The 15,000-nt window shown below is 45.2% G+C and overlaps 1 protein-coding gene across 4 annotated transcripts in view; it reads left to right on the forward strand.

Annotated features, from left to right (window-relative positions):
- Positions 1 to 15,000, forward strand: part of PROX1 (prospero homeobox 1) — a 48,641-nt gene that overhangs the window by 21,757 nt on the left and 11,884 nt on the right. The gene's annotated exons all lie outside the window — the stretch shown is intronic.

Consider the following 15,000-nt stretch of genomic DNA (forward strand, 5'->3'; position numbering starts at 1 on the left):
AGGAATCCCAGCTCTTGGTCAAGAGCAGTGGGAAAGTTGTAGTGGTGCTCGTTTTATTATGATTTTTGTCTGCACCTGTCACTCAGTGGCAAGTTGCATTTTGAGCCCCATCCTGTAGCAGAAGTGACATTTGTCAGCATAAGGTGGGTGGTTTCCCACCTAAATCCTTCTGGGGGATTTTTATCGGTGCTCGTTTTCACAGCACTTAAGTTCAGGTAATTTAAAAAACTCTCTTAGCAAGGGCTCGCTCAGCTCAGTGTTTCCTAGGAGAGAGGTTGCATGGACGGGATGGGTGAAGCAAGGGGCACCAGGGATGCTCCCCAGGGACTCTGCCATTTGTTACAGCTGATGATACCCAGACTTTTACCCCAGCACCCCCAGGCCCCCCAGGGGCTCAGGCTGTGTGGATGCCAAGATGTGACAGGGAAGCACAGGAAAAGAAAGGGAAACACACAAAGGGGCAGGTGTTACTAACTTCTCTTCTGTCAAAGCGTGTTTAAATTCCCTCAAGGTTGGATTTCTTCTTGTCATTGCAACTTTTATCCTCTTTGGAGAGCCTAGGTTGAAATGATCTTTCTGCTCCAAAGTTCTCGGTCCTTTATGATTTCAGGCACTAATGTCTGCTTTTCAAAATGTTAGTTGCAATGTTGATGTCAACGGATTACTTCCGTGAAGAAACGTGGGGAGCATATAGGTGTTTTCAGGCAGATAAGAAAATACGATTCTTGTGTTTAGCGCTGCCACTGGTGGCTGTCTCCTCCTCTCGGCAACGGGAGCCCCTTGCTTTTCCCCCTGTCGTGGAGGAAAAGGCCTTCTGGCATGTTATAAACGGCGGTGATTTGCAGATCCTTTCACGCAGCCTCTCGTGTGTTATCTCGTATAATGAGAATTTCCCAGAGGTTCAAGTCTTGGTTTTGCTCTGAAGACCCAGCAGTTACGAGATCATTAAGCTGCACAGTGCAGTTTTTAGTGTAGCCTATGTAACTTTTCTGATAAATGCTCAGTCCCTCCCCCACGAGCTGCAAGGCAAAAATGACAACTACTGTAATGTTGAAATTGGATCCAAAGGGATTTAGCAAACTGAGCATTTGCCATATTTAGCGTCATCAAAGTTCCTTCTTCCCATACTTCAATGATGCGTTGCTGATCTTCTGATTAGTCTGATATGCTGTTCCTCTTAAATCACATTCACTACTCTTCCTAAACCCTCCACCGTTATTTCTTCTTGGGTGAAATTCATGCATATACTTTAATATTCCTAAATTGACTATTAGGAAAAAAAAAATGATAAAGCTAAAACGTGCGTTTGGTCCGTATCAAGCTGTGCCATTGATTTGCTCAGGAATCTGTGATACTGTGTTTCTCTCCCGGTGCAGTGGAACTGACAGCTTTTAGCAAAGTCAAATAAGATGGTTAACAAACCACATGTCCTATCGTTTTTAGCCTTGCCATTGTACCCTTGTGGCTGTGAGCCAGAGAGAGATACAACGCCTCCTCCCACGCTGCGCAGCTCTGCCCGTGTTTTGTGTGCACACGTGTGTGGACGTGTGTGTGGCAGCTTCCACACTTCTCTCTCCTGCTGTGGGGTTCGCTGGAGAAACTTGTGCTGAGCATAGCTGCACAGAACAATTTGAAAGAGAGTCTTGAAAGGAGGAAAAAGAGAAAAAAAAAGCTCCTTTTTTTTTTTTTAACAAAAAATGAAGATGCTTCTCTGTTCCGGGGCAGTTCTGTCAAGGAGGGAGAAGGTGGCTTGTCCTGGTGAATGAAAGCCACAAATGTCAGTGTCCCAGCACAAGTGCCGAATGAAGTTGGTCAGAAAGAGAGGACAGCTTGCAGTGCCACTTGATATCAGTCTTATCTGTGGTGTTGCCATAGGCTTTTTGAATGCCAGCTGCAGTAACGAAAGTCAGGTATTGTTGCTATGCGTGAAAAGAAAAAATAATCCCAAATCATTTTGTAACTCTCTTTCAAAATCTGTCCTAAAAGAGAGCATCAGAGCTCACAGTTGTAACTGTGACAGGATGGTTTCAAGTGAGGGGGACACCATGCTGCCAGATAAAATAAAAATATGGTTATTTTTTCTTTTCAATTTATTTACTTAAAACAACCCAAAGAAGTCAGCCTGAGGGTAGTACCTGGATTTTAGTCTTGCTTTGGCTCCTGTTCCTCCATCAGCCTTTTTCCCTGGCATTTTTTGTAGTTACCGTCATCCTCCGTGCATTAATATCTCTCCGCATGGTCCTTTTCCTTGTACACATTTAACAACCCAGCCCCAGCTCTGAAATCCCAGGCTCAGTCCCCCCATGCAAGGCATTTCCCTTGACGCCTTCCCTCCTGCCCCCAGCGTACGCTCACCACGCTCCTGCACGTAGCCCACATGCACGCACCAAGGTGAAAACCATTTTTAGGAAGTTGGCTCTGCTTTTGGCAGGGGAGGACCATAGTGGTGAGGAAAAACCTAGCCGAGGCTGGTTGTGCTCAAGTCTTAGCAGAATGGTTATCTTAAAGAGCTTTGAGCTCGTCCCATAACCATCAATGGGATTATGTAAAGCAATTCAAGTAACACCACCTATGAAGTCCAAGTAATAACCCAGTCACATAAGTGGCCCATGGCCCTTGAGAGGAACGCTGGCTGCCAAAATTTTCAGAAGTGATGATGGGTTTAGGCCAGGTCCATTTCGAGATGCTCAACTGGAGATGTGTCATTGAGAGCCACTTTGTCAGGAGGTCCTCGATGGTCCGTTCCCTGACAATGACGTGTGCCCATTACTGCATCCAAAAATCAAGACAACCTAAATTATTGAAAATTCCGGCCACTCATGTGCCTATTTTAGGAACCTGTGTCCTTCCTGCAGGATTCATCTCAAACTGAATTAGGGTTCATCAGAAGGAGAATTAAAGCCTTTGAACCTGATTCTTATTTAAACCAAGGCCACGTACGCATGTTTTTGCAATATGAAGGCACTGTAAGGGAGAATTTATAACCACCCTAATGCTCCTTTACACAACTCGAGCAGTGTAAAGTGGTCTCCAGAGAACTGAAAATCAAGTCAATAACTTGCTAACTTCCATCTCAAAGCTTGCATGCTCTTTCTCTGCAAGCTGCAGTGGCGATCTGCACACTTGTAACGGGACCAGAAGTGGGCACAGGCTAATGGGACAGTTGTTTATTTTAGTATTACACTCCTTGCATTTTTTTCCTCAGCTGTAGACTTCCTCATTCAAGGGGTTTATTGTTGTAGTGTTTCGACATCGTTCTCAGCATTCTTAAAGAAAAAGTCGGAAGGCCTCTCTCTACTGCAAGGAGAATAAAGCTGAATTTGCAATTTGAGGATAGCAGACATAACTGTCCCGATTCCTCTAAGAGAAACTAAAACATGTATTTCTAGATGGAACTTCCTTCTCACTTAAAAATCTTCTTGCTTTCGGGAAATTTAATTGATGCCTTCAGGCCTTTTTCCTTTTGTTTTGTTTTCTTTTGTTTTGTTTTGTTTTAATTTTGAAGAGGCGCTCTTGTGAAACAGCAAAGCTTTCCTTGAAAACTGCACAGGAGTCGAAGCTGATTTGTAAATCGAGTAACAAAATCCACGGCTTTCAGTAGAAGGGCTGTGCATCGCACGTATCAATTAATGCTGGTTAATCAGTTTTTGCAGTTGGTGGAACTGCAGATTGTAGTTGGAAGCTATTAGGGAGGAATCGCAGGAGGAATACTGTTGCAGGACTACGCTCATTTTTTATGTTTGTGTCCTCTGGATTCAAGGTGTTTGTATAATGAAGTTGGCACATTGATATATGATCTATTTTTTAATGTCATTACAATTTTAGTTCCCTCTGCCTTTTTGTCATTGGGTTACATTTAAGCACAGCAAGATCAACTTTAAACTTCCTTACTCAACAGCTTTATTAGTTATAACGTACCGTGACCTTTCTCAACATTCTTAAAGAAAAAGATACAGTGTAATGTCACTTTACTTTGCTTATTGTTCTTTGTTGTGGTGAACAAAGCATTTTCTACAGTGGCTATAGCACATAATTATACAGCTTTCAATAGCGGTGTCTTGGCACATATCAAAGTTCAGAAGAGCCTTTAGAAAAAAAAAGATGTTTTGTGGCAGCCTAGGGAGGGTCTCATCTTTCCTTCAGAAAATAGTTCAAGGCTCTTCTGTCAAGCTTCCCTACTTAGAGCTTTTTCTCCTCCTGCTTCATAAAGTTTAAAGGGGATTCAGTGGAGTTCTATGATCTATTTCCTTTGAAAGATTGTTCCTTTGCACAGAGAAGTCCTTTGACTTCAAGAGTTCACAGATTCATGTCTTTAGGTATCATATGTCTGACCTTATCAGTTACTCTATTTAATGTAGGAGAAAAAGTCTCAACTCTTTGTGTTTGTCTGTTTTGCCTCTGTGAAATGATTTGGTGAAAAGACCATCCTTTTTAACACACCACTGAGAGGCCGTTTCTGACTGTAACCTACCCTGTGGCTCTTCTAAAAAAAAAAAAAAAAATTGTCCTTGTGTTTTGTGTATGGATGATTTCACAGTGAGAATAGAATTATACAAGGACAGGCACACATAAAAAAATCTTTTGCTCTCTTTTTCCTAAATGATCTATTGGCTATTTTGGTGGCTGCTACTCTGGTTCCCCAACAGGCAGGACCATTTAACAAACACAGAGATAGCGGCTGGAGTGCTGGGCCAGCAGTAGGTTTTCCCTTGCTTCGACCTACCCCAAAGGCCTTCATAATTAATTGTCCTTCAGAGATGAGGAAAGTTCAGAGACAGTGTGTGTAGCGATGTCTATTGTCTGACATTCAGTTCTCCTTCCCTCAGCTCTTTTTCTTCATTCCACAAAGGGTTATCAATAGGAGCAGGGAGCAAGCTCTCTTCTAACAGCTGCTGGTGGTGGCGGTGGCTGTCTGCGGAAGGTATCATTGTGTTCAGCCATCTATGGATTAAATGGCTGCAAAACTTCTAACAACCTTTTCAAACGGGCGTGTTTATTTCATCTAGATTACACAGACCTATTTAGCTAATTAAAAACTTTCTCAGAACCCCTTCTCCTTTATGCAAGGGAAAAAAAAATTGCAACCCTGCTGTAATTATGAAGAATGGCTGCCGTGAAACTTTGGTAAATAAATGAAAGATTTGATCAGCCAGCTTTGATCGAAATGCACAAAATAAGCATTGGTTTGTTTGTTGAGTTGCTCTGTGTTTTTGCTTCTTTCTGTTGTTTTGGTTTTGTGGTTTGTTTGTTTTTTTTTCTTAGAGGGAAGAAGGATGCATAGTAGAAAAAGCATGAAAGAAAGCACTGGTGTGAGCTGTAACAGAAACAAACACTCACCCAATTTAAAAAACTGCCACAGTTCCTCCTGTCTCTGCTCATAACATCAAAGTGCAAAGAAGCTGGAGTTTGCTAAACAGATTATTAATATTGTTATGCCTTCTGCTATTAATTTAGATTCCTCTGTGGCATAATTATTAAACTTCATATACCACAGGACAAAATTATATACATGCTTCCCCGTTTTCCCTGATGGCACGCTGAACAAAGATATGGTACGGTTAGTAGATATGCAAGAAGTATAGTCAAATTAGGGCTGTTTATTAACAATCGTTATGTTACTGCTCCAATTAATTGGGCGAAGCCAAAAAAGACAAATACAATCATTCTTCCACCGAACAGTTTAACTAGCAAATTAGGTATTAATTTTTTTTTTTTAATTTAAAAAAAAAAAAAAAAGAAAGGACTCCACTCTGGACCTTTACCTGCATTCTACAAAAATACATCACTTTGCAATGAAACGGGATAATCATATAAAGCATTTTCTGGGCTCCATCTTACTTCCTTAATGTTAAGAAGGACTGCACAACAATCAAGATCAATTATTGTACTGATTAAGTTATTAAGCCTGGCATTTGGAAACAGGTTTTCTGTATTTAAGAAGAAATTACGTACAAAGGAGATGCAGCTAATACAGTAATGCAAAAAAAGATCATAAAAAATTAAAGTTATTCTTATGAATCTTTCATTAGAAGCAATGAAAAGGGACACTGGTGAAGCCAAGTGCTTTGTTCTTCTGAGCTTCTCTTGTAGGGCCTGATCCTGCGAACAATTATGTACTTGAGTGTTCCTTCTGCCAGAGCCCTGGTGGTGCCTTCAGCCAACCTCCTCCTCTGTCACCGTTCGCCCAGGCAGCCCCGTGGACGACTGTCAGGGCTGCTCTGCTCCAGTAGACAGATGCTGCCTTTAAAAAATCCGTCAAAAAGTCCCGTTTAAAAAAAAAACACGCCACCGAATCGCCCAGCCGTACTGAGGCAAGCGCGTGCTTTTACGCAGGAAGAGTTGTTGTGAAATGATTTAAGGCTACTCAGAGCTTTTCAGATTACTCCCCACCGCAAATAACATGTTAAGTACTAAATTGCCCTAAGCGGTGTTTTATTACTGATCAATAAAATAGTAATCTTGTCCTTCAGCGTGGAAAATTATTTTAGTGGGATTTTTCCTGGTTTAGTTCACGGATAACAGTAAACCAGAAAGTGCAGCCCCCGAAAAAAAGCCAAACCTGTCCTTGTTTGTTTCTAATTTCACTCTGGGGGAATCCTAGGATTGTTCCAGCCGAATGGTGCAGGGTTTCTGTGCGTGCGCCTCTGTGTGCATGGAGCGGTGGTGTGCCGTGCTTTTCTTTGGGTGAGGTTTTTTGTCTCTCTCTCTCTCTCTCTCTTTTTTTTTTTTTTTACAGTTATTTACTGGTACTCATCCTTATTGCCCCGTCCTCTTCTCAAACAAAACAACCCCTTTCCAAAAAAAAAAACCAAAACACAACAAAAACAAAACAAAACACAACTTGGCAAACTGTTCCGACTTCTACTGCCATTTCATTTTGCATTCAACAAGGGGTAGTGGGAATTGAAACGTCAACTGGAGATGGAGAAAAGCACCAATTTATAGTGCGCTAGCCTTGCACAATTCAAGATTTCTTTTGCTAGCTGCACACATTATACTCAACCTCTCGCCACTCTCTTGTGGCAGTTGTGAGGAATGGCTATTCCTTCCCGTGTGTGTACTGCAGGCCTCTAAAGACTCTTATTTATTCTCTCCCATGTCACCTTGTGTACAGTCTGGTCTGTGACACTGATGGTGATTATGTCATTATTTTGCTCTGGGGGCTTTGGCACATCTGCAGAGCTGATGCACATCTTCTTTGTTACGCTGGCATACGTCCCATATCGCAAATGCTTCATTAGCCTTACTGCCTGCCTCCTTGCCAGACAAGAATACCCAAATCCAAGCTTCTTTTTGCTCTGTTCTTTTGTGTCTGTGATGAGCCTTTATTCATCTTCCTAGTTCTTCCCTGTTTTCTATTTTTCTGTGCAAAACTGATTTCCAGATGTCCGTATTTGGGTTCTCCAAAAATCCATCCTGGATGAGGAGTGAGAAGCAAGGTGAATTTTAACCCATGTTATTCCTCACTAGCGTAAAGTCTTACCCCTCTCAAGCTTAAATCCATTTTAATTCATCCTGCACAGAAAGAATTCGTTAGGCTAGGCAGTTCCAGTCAGTGGGAATATTTTAAAACTTGGCATTTGGAAAAAAGAAAAAAGGAAGAAGGAAAAAAAATATAAAACCAACGATTTCTCTTACCATCTAGCAAATATTAGTTGTGGCAGTGGGTAACATGCAAGTTGCACATGCTTCTTCCAGACTTTATTTCTTTTAGACAACACAGCTAAATTTCTCATTCAGAACTTCTGGAGAAGCAGCACCTTCCAGTGAAGGAGGAGAGAGTTTGTAAGACCCGATTGACTGAAATTTCTTATAAGCTGTGTGTTCTCACTCCTTTTTTCACATTAAAGGGCATAGAACATTTTGTACTGTGAAAACTGAGGAAAATGTTTGATCTTCTAAACTTTATCGAAGCTCTTCTATGTAACTATCATACCAGAGAGATTTGAAATAGTGGGCTAGCTGCTAGCTTCCTAAGATTTTGCCATCCACATCCCACCCACCCCACACTTTTTCTACATGGTACTGAACTAAATTCTGGGCTGGATTCTCAGTTTTTGGTGTAAATCAGCTCCAGCAGTCACTGGAGCTAATTAATGCGTGCCAGCTGAAGAGCTGTCTTTTGTTGTATCACTATACAGTCAAGTGTGTGAATATTTGTTAAATGTTAATTGAAAAAAAAAAAGTTTCATTTGTTTATTTTAAAATGAAAAATTGATTGCAGACCTAGATTTGGAGCCACGGAGCCATCGTGTTTATGGCTGTGGGGTAGAGGGGGGCGTTGTTTTTATTTTTGTAAGGGGCTCTTGCCAAAAGAGGAGGTCCCAGCCGGTACTGTCTTGCAGTGCAGGGTCTGGGCTGTGTGACTGACTTTAACAGAAGTCATACAGATAGGATTGCCCATCCTGTAGGACTTTGAGTAGGTCACCTTCAAGCAGAGCGCTGCTCGGTATCCTCAAGGTGTTTTAAAATGGACGAGAGTCGGGTCCTCATAACATGAATTAGAGATTTTCCATAACCTTTGGAAACTGGGGGAGAGGTTTAGCAGCGTCACAACCCCTTGTGATCTCCAGCCTAATGCAATGGAGATGTTATTTTGAAAGATGCTTAAATCTGTAAAAGCAAAATGCTGAGCCTGAGAGGAAGCAATAGCAGAACATCGCAGAGGTCCACAGGGACTCTGTCTCCGTCACCTGCATGAGAGAGAACCTGGGAGCTGAAGGAGCCACGTCTCAGTACCATACTGAAGCGACAACAATAATGCAAGGACTGCAGTTAAAAAACGCTACTCAGTCCAAGAAAGAGGGAGTATTTAGCATCATGGGGCAGTCTGTAGTTGCGCAGAGCCCATGGCAGGACTGGCGTGTTGCTGAATTTTGTAGTGCAGAGACAGAGCCTGGCGCCTTCCTGACGTATGCGCGTGGCTGGGTGAGAGAGAGGGACAGCCAGAAGGGCTGGCCGAATGAAGGTAATCGACATATTGGAGATGGTTTCTCCCTGTGGATCTGGAAGGGGCAAAGTTCATCCTTCTTATCTGCAGAGGGGGAAGTTGCACAGCCTGGTGCTGCCTCGTTTCACTGTGCCACCAGCAGGACTCGTGAACTGCCCTTGGGGGGCACGGTTTCAAGGCGCTGGTGGAAATGTGCCATCGGAGGAAGCTGTGGCCACACAGTAGTCCAAAAGTGCTCAATGGTACGGCCTGGAAATTGCTTCTGCATGCAATGGAAAGGCTATGTAGAGAGCTGCAGAGCAGGGAGACACGATCTGTGTTGCTCAGCAGAAAGGCTGCAGGACTGATTGGGACTTAGGGGACAACGATGATGTAGACGCATAAATGCATTTAAAGCAGTAGTCTACAACTTCAGAAACTTTTCCACAGGAGAGAGGGGAAATCAACACTGAAAAGAAAAGCCCTTTAACTGCCAAGTATCAGTGTTCAGGGAGAAGCCGAAGTGGCTTATCTCATGCAATTGCGGAGAGGGCTGGCTCCATCGGGCCCAGCCTCGAGGTTATCTCATCCAGCGCCGTCTGCAGCCGCACCGTTTCCTTCCACAAGGGCTAAATAGGAGTCAAACGAGAGGCAGCTCAGTCCATTACAGCTGAAGACTTTGTCTTCCAACCTCACAAGGCTCACTGGTCCCGCACTGGACCTGGTAACTGAATGCCTGCAGCCGCACAGCTCCGGCTGGAGCAGTTCTTCCCATCACAGCGGGCTCCATCCAGACATGCACGGTTACACTGGGAAGGGGCTCGGCAGAGATAATCTGGGGGGGGAGCCTGGGCTGGTGGGGCTGCTTCATTTACAGCACCCCACGCCCACAAACTGTGCGCAATTTCCTTCCCCGGCCCCTACCCTCTGCCATGGGAGAGAGGAAGGGAGGTCTCCCGCTGCCAGAGGGCACGCTTACCACCTTCATGCCACCCCCAAAAGGACCCCAGTGACCAGCCATTTCCCTGCCAGACTGATTAAGCACCACCTGCTTCCCATCCCTGCCTCCCCTGGCCCCAGCACACACAAACTGAGCAGGGAAAGGGCACTGTGGAAACCACTGGGGTTTTTTCAGGGGCAGGCACAGCCGGCGGAGGTTACTGCAATGCAGAGAGGTGGGGAGAGTGAAGAGGAGTAAGCAACACCAATTACAGATGTTTACTCACTGCTATAATGTTTTTATGCATGCATTATGAGGCGTACTTTAGATATATAAGCCTTTAATTGGGGCTTCTTAATATTTAATCTAAAGGGCCAAATTCTACTGAATTAAAAAAAAAAATCCCTACGCACTACGAGCTCTGCAAACCTCTGTACCCATGGTCTAACCAATAGTTTCTGCCTGCCCTGCTCTCTTAGGTATGGAAATAGACCTTGAGAGCAGAGGATGTCCTGCTAGGGAGCGATGCCCCCGCTCCTCACAGACCAGGCTGTGCCTCCCGGTCCTTCCAAGTGACACACCACATCCCACCGGGCTGTGGTGGCCAGGAGACCATGCCCTAACCTCTCAGCTGTTTCCGCAGCAGAGCCAGCATTGGGTGGTCATCCTCGTACTTACTTTCCTGGGCAGGTTTTTTGTGGGCGCCTGTGTGCGGTACCTGCCAGAATTTGGCAGCAGGGCACATCATGTGCCGCTTGGTGTTGTCGGCAGCCTCTTGCAGCAGATTGCATTTCCCCACAGTGGGGCTGAGTTACAGTCAGACTGTAGGGTGTGTGAGTCTTATTTCTCCTCCAGGTTTGGAATGAGACACCTTGGGTGTGACAGTGGCCCCTCCTGCGGTCCTTCCTTACGTTCCCCAACACATACTAAATCCCCAGCTATCACAAGCTGCGGGAGCCTTAGTGATTTTTCCACTCTGCAGCAGTGCCATTGGCGATGCAGTGCGTTAAGGGCAATCAGAGTTTCCATTAGAAGCCTCTACGTCTCATTGCAGCTCTAATTCATCAGCAAGGCGGCAAAGGAAGCTTGATAATCATCTGCCCAGTTACATGCTATCGATAATTTTTAGAGGAGGGGGAAAGGGGAGAACCGAATTGCAAGGTGCAAATAAGTCTAAATAAATTGTCAAATGGGAAGTCTTTTACTTTTACTCCAGCCTGCTCAGCTCTCGGGTCTCACCAAGTTTTGTGCTTTAAAAGCTGGCATGCCGAGGCCGTTGTGTTTGCAGTGGGCAGTGTGTTTCCGTAATGGGTGGGCTCAGTGCCTGAACCACGGGCACAGCAGTGCCAGGGCAGAGACCCTCCGGGGGTGGTGGCCATGCAGGGATGCATACGAGGCAGGTGTGGGACGATGTGTCCGTGCCAGGGACGGGGATCTCGGCCGGTAGAGTTGGGAAGTGCTGCTCCCTGCCTGCCTCCAGCCGGGGCAGGCAGCGCTGACGGCGCTCCAGCCGCCCGGGGAGCCTGCAAAGTACTTCCCAAGCTTTATATGTGGAAAAGCTTAATTGAAATGCAAGTGATTAAATCTAATGTATCGCGCAGTATCCATTTTCACTGCGCTACCACTTTCACTTCCCTGATACTATCAGACATCTCAGCAGCCCCACTGTCAGTTTTTTTTCCTTGTAAGAGCCGTGCCCGTTCTCACTCCTTTTGTGAGCTTGGCGGAGGAGATAACAGTAAGCCAGCAGTAGATTAGTAGTGCCCCAAACCCCACACGGGGGATAAGGCATCTCAGCTTCATTTCAGGCAAACAGGTTTAAAGTGCATTCTTAAATCATTTGAGGGCCATGTGTTTTCCAGCTTTTTACAAAGACTGAAAAAGCTCTGGTATAACAGGAACTGCAAGAAGAAACCTCTGTTGTTTTCCCAATTTTTCTTTCCAAGATGGACTCGGGCTAATGCTTTTCTCTTCCTGCACACCAGGCTCAGCACTGCGGTGTTGGTGCTGTCGCACAGGAGTGAGCTCCCCTTTCAGTGGCACTGGGGCTGGCAGCGGGACAGCAGACCATGCCGAGCAGCCACCCAATTCCTTGTCTACCTTCTTCTCTTCCCAAAAAATCTGTTTCTTAACAGATTTGCACAGCAAGAGCTGTGAGAGAAAACTCAAAGGCAATAAACGCAGACCGTGGTGGCACAAGAGGGCTGCCATTGTGGTCGAGGGGACTAGGGCACACGTAGCAGTGGGCAAACCGGTGGCCTGGTCTTTATAAAGGTGTTGGCAGGGAGAAAAGTGTATTTAGGGAAGTGTCCAATGGCTGAGGTATTTTTCATTTGTGTTTTTAAAGTAAAAGCATCCTTTCCAACTATTTCCCTCTCCTCATAAGTGATAATGGAAGAGGCATTAGCCTTTCCATCGCCTGAGCCAACCTATTTTTTTCTAAGAGGTGTCCAGGATGTTCAGCCAATTGAGTGATCTAATTAGCTGAAAATTGTTAATTTCCTTTACCTTATAAAGCACCTAACACAGAAACTGTTAAATAATGTTAAGTGTCAGACTTAAACCGAGAACATTGGGCCATATGCTGCCATGGCTTTCGCGCCAAAAAGTGTAGCAACTTACTCCAAAACCTGCCTCCAAATTCTGTGCAGAAGCCAAAGCCTCCTGCTTGATATGCTGCCACACCAACTCGCAGCACTAAGACGGTCCCACGCAGCAGCTCGCTGCGCTCGGGGAAGGAGAGAGCATGTGGACGTGCGAGGGGAGGGGAAGGGCTGGGTAAACGTGCGAGGGGCCAGGACACCGGGACACCAGCGCAGTATTGCACACACGCTGCCCTTGAGAGAGCAGGAGAAGCTCTGGGCAGGGTTAGCCTGGAAAACAGTGGCAGATCGGTGCCTGCAGCTGCAAACTGTGCAAGTCCCTGCTCTGAAGAGGGCCTCGGGGATAGGTAGGTGAGTGGGATAGGTGAGAATGAGCTGCCTCTAGCTCTTCATTTAGTGGGGGGTCACTGGCTCAGTGGGATGCACGTGGGGAAAGACACCAGTGTCCCAGTGTCACCAGCCTCCCCACAAGCCACAGGAAAATGGCCTCAGAACTAGCTAGGTGCCTCGCTGCGTTACTTCTGGCTTGGCCCCAGTGTTGGTGCCTTAGGGGAAGGAAAAGGCTGGGAAGGGACTACCACTCTGTAGGATTTCTCCATGACAGGCTGTGAGTATGGGAATACACGTCTAGGTGCCAGCTCGCCCCAAAAGCCCACAGGCTTAAATCTTCATCCTGTGAGTAAGGGACTCGGGGCCATGTATAGGTGATGTACGTAGACTTTCTCAAGCATCTCCTCCCAGAAGGTTGTGCAGTGGCCCCAAAGCTCTTCTTTTACATTGGATCTCATTCCCATTGTCAGCTGAGGTCAGATTCTCACCCCAACTTTAGGGTGCATGTGCACATCTAGTTTGTTCTTTGCATAAGGTCTTCTAGCAGAAATATTTCCCCTGAATCACCTTCTGCCTTTGCTGCACCCGTGCTGGTCCAGACCACTGCACACACACTGCAAAGCCATCTGACCTGGAGCTGCACATGGTGAGACTGCTCCCCCAGTACGGACTCGCTAGTCATCCCAGAGAGGTTCTCCACCACTTGCCATAATGGATGCTCTTTATGTCTTTTCCTGGGGTTAGGAGGCTCCCTGCGGAGCCCCCCTCTCCTGCCACTGCCCAGACCATCCACCTAGAAGAGCTCGAAGAGCGATCTGGCCTCCTCCTCTCCCCCCCCCCAAGCCTGTTTACCTCCCCTCCCCATGACCTTGCGCTCTGCAACGTGAGCAGCCTTCACCAGCTGAAGACCTCTGATCCCAAGTCCACGAGAGATTTTGGCTTTCCTATTTGGCATTGCGACTTGTTGCCCACCAGGTCAACATGAATAAAGATTTTTTAAATCCATGAAGTCCTGCAATTGGAAAAAAAAAAAAAAAAAAGAAAGCCACCTCTTGGTAATTTTACTTTTGCTGGCAGCCTGACATCTTGAGTTGTCTGTGCTGCACTTGTTTATTTCTGCTCATAATTAGGATCAAAAAAATCCAAACAAACATTCACCAAGAATTCTACTTTATATAAAATTTGAAAGTAAAATCAATCCTGACCCAATCTTATCATTTTTAAAGTATGTTTATCCAGCTTTGTAGTAGGAACAAGCAGACTGTTTGAAGGCCACATAGTTTTCAAACCTTGGTTGCAACACGTTACCCCATTTTGAAACCATCTTTATCTAGCCGAGAAAACTAAAATCTGTTTGACAAAGTAGCACTCCAGCCAGTTTATCTTGCAATATGGCTTTAGCTCACAGAGCCTATTGATTTCCTTAAATTAATGTTTACAGAATGCTACTGAATTTCACTCAACGGGACATTGTTCTTTTGAAGCTTTGTAAAATATGATACAGAGTGTTATTGCCGTTTGTTCCTTTGCTAAGACTGATGAAACATTTATTTTTTTAAAGTGCAGCCTTGAACTATAGCTGTTTCCTACAAGTGTGTTTACTCTTGGAGCATTAGTAATACAACACACTATCAGACTCCAGCACAATACCACAGGCAAAGTCTGTAGGTACGCTCTGGCCAGCCTAATCGTATAAATGGAGCTGAAGTTTAACGCAGATTAGACATCGTATGAGAAAAGGTTTCGAGCTTAGCCCAGCTGTCCCTGTCTGAAGGATCTTCAGCTTTGTGCGCTACAGCCAAGCAGTTGTCTGACGCTGTTACAATATTAGAACGGTTGCGTTGGTCTTGGTACTTCTAAACATGGGACCCCGTACTGAAAACCGGCGTCTGATCCTCTCCCTCTGCCCCCAGCCAAGCGAATAGTTTTAAGGGTGCCTTGTGCGTTGTTCGGAGGCTCTCAATCCCGTCCCCGAGGAGGGCTCGCAAATCTGCTCCAAGAAGCGCTTGCATTATTTCCAACAACCACCCAAATTTTGGTAGTTTACTACAGTGAGGTTGCTGTTACCTATTGCTGAAATTTTAAAAGAAATCACAACCAGTAATGATTTGACAGTTTTGTTAGTGCTTTCCGCAGCTCTGCTGCCATTAGACCCATCAGTACAAAAAATCCTCACTGTTTGCTTATGAGAACCAACA

This window comes from Anser brachyrhynchus (assembly GCF_964034855.1).
Source record: "Anser brachyrhynchus genome assembly, chromosome: 3".
Classification (NCBI taxonomy): Eukaryota; Metazoa; Chordata; class Aves; order Anseriformes; family Anatidae; genus Anser; species Anser brachyrhynchus.